This window comes from Trematomus bernacchii, unplaced genomic scaffold, assembly GCF_902827165.1.
Source record: "Trematomus bernacchii unplaced genomic scaffold, fTreBer1.1, whole genome shotgun sequence".
NCBI lineage: Eukaryota > Metazoa > Chordata > Actinopteri > Perciformes > Nototheniidae > Trematomus > Trematomus bernacchii.
In genome coordinates, this window is record NW_022987737.1 from 198,433 (window position 1) to 203,959 (window position 5,527).

Here is a 5,527-nt window from a genome sequence, read left to right on the forward strand (position 1 = left end):
GCAGTGTAGGATACACAAATATATAACATTCAAAGACAGTGAGGGAGGTTATAATCAAAAATAAAATTGGGATTTCAGAAATGTAGGGAGTAGATTTAAAAATAACTTTCTGAGATTATGAAGCTATTATTTTGTGAAAGAGAACCAATTTACATTTTTAATCCTTCAATAAACTGTATATCTCGGATTAATGTTAGTAGAAATTATGAAATTAAAGTCTATGAGAATATTAGATTTTTTTGTGTAAATTTACCACGTTTCTTTGAAGTTTTTAACTAAGAAAATGACTCCACCTTCCTGGCTTTTTATGTTTTGAACGTTAGTAAAAGTATTAGGTTGTTTCTCTTACGCGCTGAGCGGTGCTGCAGATGGCGCTGTAGCTGTCTCTGGCTCCCTGCAGGTGAGACTGCACCTGCTGCAGGATCTTACTCTGGATCTGCTCTGAGCAGCTGCTCAGCAGAGCGTCTGCTTTCTGCTGCAGACTGCGCAGACGCTCCTCAAAGCCGGAGATCTCCTCCATGATTGCCTGCAAGACAACAGTCAGGGGTTAAAAACACAGAGCATATTAATACACTTCTGTAGTGTTAGGAAACTCTCCCTGGTCCCCGGCTTGAGCTTCAATCTCAGGATCCATGTATTTATGATCTCATAATTCTGAATATTTTCTCTAAATCTCTAAATTCTGACTTTTTACTCAAAATCTCTAAATTCTGACTTTTTACTCAAAATCTCTAAATTCTGACTTTTTACTCAAAATCAAAAAATTCGGACTATTTTCTCAAAATCAAAAAAGTCTGACTTTTTTCTCAAAATCAAAAGATTCTGTATTTTTTTCTCAAAACTGCAAATTCTGACTTTTTACTCAAAATCTCTAAATTCTGACTTTTTACTCAAAATATCTAGATTCTGACTTTTTTTCTCAAAATCTCAAAAAAGTAGTCATCACATACAGAGCATCAACTAGTTTCCTGAACAGTGTCCTTCACATGCTGATATCCAAGAGAGGGAGTTACACAGTCACAAGATGGAGGAATAGAAAGCAGTATTCAATGTTTACTTCAGATTAGCTCCACGTCAGAAATGAGCATGCTTGTCATATGTCTATCTCCATAGAGGCTGAATCATCATGTTAATCACATAGCAATCATATGCCTAAAACAGTCCTGATGCTCTTCTAGGTAATCATACATCCTGTCATGTTCACAGCTACAGTTGGGATACCTTTGTTATCATGTGGACTCTGATATTGGAAGAGGACATTCACTATTTTCCCAACATGTAGGTATATATATATATCTCTGTTTTCAGGACCTTGTGTCGTGCCAGCTGCTGCGTGGCGGCCTCCATGCCTCCGCTCTGCCACGAGGAGTCGCAGGACACCAGCCTGCTGGACATCTGCAGCAGCCACTTCTCCACCTCCTGCAGCTCGGTGTTGTACTCCTCGTGCTCCTTCACACACTCCACCAGCACCTGCACCTGCGTCTGAACACACACACACACACACACACAAAACATGTCAACACTCATCTACTCACAAATACTCCTGGAGGTTTTAAAATTATAAATCTGTGAGGAAGAGTCATATATTTAAAATGCAAAAGAAGAAAAAGGTAAAATAACAATGAAAAACTCCAAAGTTTATGAGGAATAAAGTTAATATTCTTTGAGATTATAAAACGATACATCTGCAGGAACAAACATACAAGAACAAAATTAAATATCCCTGAAGTTATAAATATTATAAATCTGTAAGAATAGTTAACATCTAACATATGTTATATGATATGTACCTGAGCAGCGTCACAGAGCAGCAGGTAGTCCTCCTGCAGCGTCCTCATGTTAGTATCTAACATGTTATATGATATGTACCTGAGCAGCGTCACAGAGCAGCAGGTAGTCCTCCTGCAGCGTCCTCAGGTTAGTATCTAACATGTTATATGATATGTACCTGAGCAGCGTCACAGAGCAGCAGGTAGTCCTCCTGCAGCGTCCTCATGTTAGTATCTAACATGTTATATGATATGTACCTGAGCAGCGTCACAGAGCAGCAAGTAGTCCTCCTGCAGCGTCCTCATGTTAGTATCTAACATGTTATATGATATGTACCTGAGCAGCGTCACAGAGCAGCAGGTAGTCCTCCTGCAGCGTCCTCAGGTTGTCTCTGATGGACGGGTCGTGCACAGAGTCCAGCAGAACCTCTCCTTTCTCCAGAACCGACTTCAGAGCAGAGTCATGAGACTGCACTGTCTGCAGGATCGTCTGCACAACAACAACAACAACAATCATATCAGAAACAAACATTTGAAAGTATTTCCTCCCTTCCTCAATTTGCATTTTGCTAACTGACCCTTCTTCTGGTACAGATACCAGAGTTTAATATAATAAATAAAGATGTTTCTTCACCTTGTATTTGGCCAGTTGAGCCTTCTTCTGGTACAGCTCGGCCTTGGGCTCCACGCTGGAGGCCAGCAGGGTCCTGGTCTCGCTCAGCCACTGGTTCTGGGACCTGTATTTGTCGGAGAAGTCTTTGGAGAGAGCGATGCATTTCTCTGTGGAGGTGTGCTGAACCCTCAGAGCCTCCATCAGCTGCTCCATCTGCAGCAGGCCCTCCTCCACCTCCTCCTGCAGCCTGCCAGCCTCCTCCTCCTCCAGGAAGCCCAGCGCCCGCTGAGTCTTCTCCCTGAGGGTCTTCATCAGAGAGAGGCCCTGCTCACAGTCCGCCTGCAGGGTCTGGGGGGTAAGATATCAAATATGAAATAGATTGACTGACAGGCTGATAGTAATGCTGCTGGTTGCACTGATAACACACGGTAAAGCCTAGCAATGTCTCAGAGCTCCTGCAGGTTAATGCAAACTTAGGACCTTTTAATGCAACCAACTTTACCTTTACAGAGTTAGGGACAACATTAGCCAATTAGTTAGCTAGTTTGTTAGTACATGTTCTGGCTAGTTAGTTAGTTAGTTGGTTAGTAAGCTGGCTACTTTGTTGGCTAAATGGCCAGTTTGTCAACTAACACACAAGCTAGCCATTTATTAATTTGGTTAGTTATAAGATATACAATTACAAACATTGAAGTAAAAACTGATTTCTCAGGGGACAAAATTGCCTAATTGGCTAGTTGGTTGGTTGGTTAGTTAGTTAGTTAGTTAGTCGGTCGGTCAGTCAGTCAGTTAGCTGGTTAGTTAGTTGGTTAGTTAGTTAGTCAGCCAGTTAGCTGGTTAGTTAGTTGGTTAGTTAGTTAGTCAGCCAGTTAGCTGGTTAGTTAGTTGGTTAGTTAGTCAGTCAGTCAGTTAGCTGGTTAGTTAGTTGGTTAGTTAGTTACTCAGTCAGTTAGCTGGTTAGTTAGTTGATTAGTTAGTTACTCAGTCAGTTAGCTGGTTAGTTAGTTGGTTAGTGAGTTACTCAGTCAGTTAGCTGGTTAGTTAGTTGATTAGTTAGTTACTCAGTCAGTTAGCTGGTTAGTTAGTTGGTTAGTTAGTTAGTCAGTCAGTTAGTTGGTTAGTTAGTTGGTTAGTTAGTCAGTCAGTTAGTTGGTTGGTTAGTTAGTTGGTGAGTTAGTTACTCAGTTAGTTGGTTAGTTAGTTAGTCAGTCAGTTAGTTGGTTAGTTAGTTGGTTAGTTAGTTACTCAGTCAGTTAGTTGGTTAGTTAGTTGGTTAGTTAGTCAGTCAGTTAGTTGGTTAGTTAGTTAGTTAGTCTGTTAGCTGGTTAGTTAGTTGGTTAGTTAGTTACTCAGTCAGTTAGTTAGTTAGTTAGCTAGTTAGCTGGTTAGTTAGTTGGTTAGTTAGTTGGTTAGTTAGTTAGTCAGTCAGTTAGCTGGTTAGTTAGTTGGTTAGTTAGTTACTCAGTCAGTTAGTTGGTTAGTTAGTTAGTCAGTCAGTTAGCTGGTTAGTTAGTTGGTTAGTTAGTTACTCAGTCAGTTAGTTGGTTAGTTAGTTAGCTAGTTAGCTGGTTAGTTAGTTGGTTAGTTAGTCACTCAGTTAGTTGGTTAGTTAGTCAGTCAGTCAGTTAGTTAGTTAGTTAGTTGGTTAGTTAGTTACTCAGCCAGTTAGCTGGTTAGTTAGTTTGGTTAGTTAGTCAGTCAGTTAGCTGGTTAGTTAGTTAGTTGGTTAGTTAGTTACTCAGCCAGTTAGCTGGTTAGTTAGTTGGTTAGTTAGTCAGTCAGTCAACTACTGGTTAGTTAGTTGGTTAGTTAGTCAGTCAGTTACTGGTTAGTTAGTTGGTTAGTTAGTTAGTCAGTCAGTTAGCTGGTTAATCAGTTGGTTAGTTAGTTAGTCAGTCAGTTAGCTGGTTAATCAGTTGGTTAGTTCGTTAGTCAGTCAGTTAGCTGGTTAGTTAGTTGGTTAGTTAGTTAGTCAGTTTGTTAGCTGGTTAGTTAGTTGGTTAGTTAGTTACTCAGTCAGTTAGCTGGTTAGTTAGTTGGTTAGTTAGTTAGTCAGTCAGTCAGTTAGCTGGTTAGTTAGTTGGTTAGTTAGTTACTCAGCCAGTTAGCTGGTTAGTTAGTTGGTTAGTTAGTCAGTCAGTTAGCTGGTTAGTTAGTTGGTTAGTTAGTTACTCAGTCAGTTAGCTGGTTAGTTAGTTGGTTAGTTAGTTAGTCAGTCAGTTAGCTGGTTAGTTAGTTAGTTACTCAGTCAGTTAGCTGGTTAGTTAGTTGGTTAGTTAGTTACTCAGTCAGTTAGCTGGTTAGTTAGTTGGTTAGTTAGTTAGTCAGTCAGTTAGCTGGTTAGTTAGTTGGTTAGTTAGTTACTCAGTCAGTTAGCTGGTTAGTTAGTTGGTTAGTTAGTTACTCAGTCAGTTAGCTGGTTAGTTGGTTAGTTAGCTAGTTAGTTATTTTTCAAGTGTTGATAGACATTTTAAACTAGTTTTAGTAACAGTTTTATAGTTTCTTTACTGATCTGTTTAAGGGGTCCAGAGTGTTGGAGGTGAGGTGATATTAACTGGTCTGCAGAGCAGCCTGTGGTAGGTTAACCACTGGTTATTAAACTGGTCATTAAACTGGTTAGTGGCTCACCTCCAGCCTCTTCATCTTCCTCTCCATGGGCAGAGCGGTCCACAGCCTCCAGGCTGCAGGAGGAGCTGAAGTTACTCTGAGCCGCTCTGAGCCACTCTGAGAAGCTGATGGAGACACTCTGAGCCTCCTCCATCAGCAGCACCTCCTCCGTCAGCTGCTTGATCAGATCCTGAACCAGGAGGACACAACAGAGTTACAAACTACACACAACAAACTATACACAACAAACTACACACATGAGGGGAGGCTCTGCAACCCAGACCTGAACTGGGATCCTTGCAGCTCCTATAAATCACATCTGTGAGTGTGAGTGTGAGTGTGAGTGTGAGTGTGAGTGTGAGTGTGAGTGTGTGTGTGTGTGTGTGTGTGTGTGTGTGTGTTACCATGAGGTGCAGCAGCAGCTCGTGGTACCGGGCTGTGATCTGAGTGGCTCTGGTGCTGATCCGCTGCTGATGTGAGTCTCGTCCAGAACCTGCTGAGCCAGCAGAGAGAGGCCCCCTCAAATCTCCTCCTGTAC